Genomic DNA, 372 nt, shown 5'->3' with positions numbered 1-372 from the left:
CTCGTTCACTTGCTGTGTTTATCTGTACCGTGAAGATATCACTGAACTCTTCACTACAACACAACCTGGAATACCAGTGAAGACTAAGAAATCCAATTCCCCTTTGTATCTCAGACGACTGAAGGAGCAGTGTAACATGATTTTAATGTTGAGTCCCATTTGTGTCTTTAGCAGGAGAAGGTTACGACGCCTGTTTCTGTGCAGACAAAATGAGAGCACAAAATGGGGGCATATGTTTACAGGATGAGCATTAATCTGTGAGCATGATGTTTTTTTTGGTCAGGGTTAACGTCTGGCTCTAAACTTTTTATTTGAGAGAAATGTAAACACCTCAGCTGAACCACCACCGCCCCCTAGTGTCAGGAAGAAGTC

The sequence above is a fragment of the Paralichthys olivaceus genome, chromosome 7 (genome assembly GCF_024713975.1).
Source record: "Paralichthys olivaceus isolate ysfri-2021 chromosome 7, ASM2471397v2, whole genome shotgun sequence".
Classification (NCBI taxonomy): domain Eukaryota; kingdom Metazoa; phylum Chordata; class Actinopteri; order Pleuronectiformes; family Paralichthyidae; genus Paralichthys; species Paralichthys olivaceus.
Note: the sequence above shows the minus strand (reverse complement) of the source record.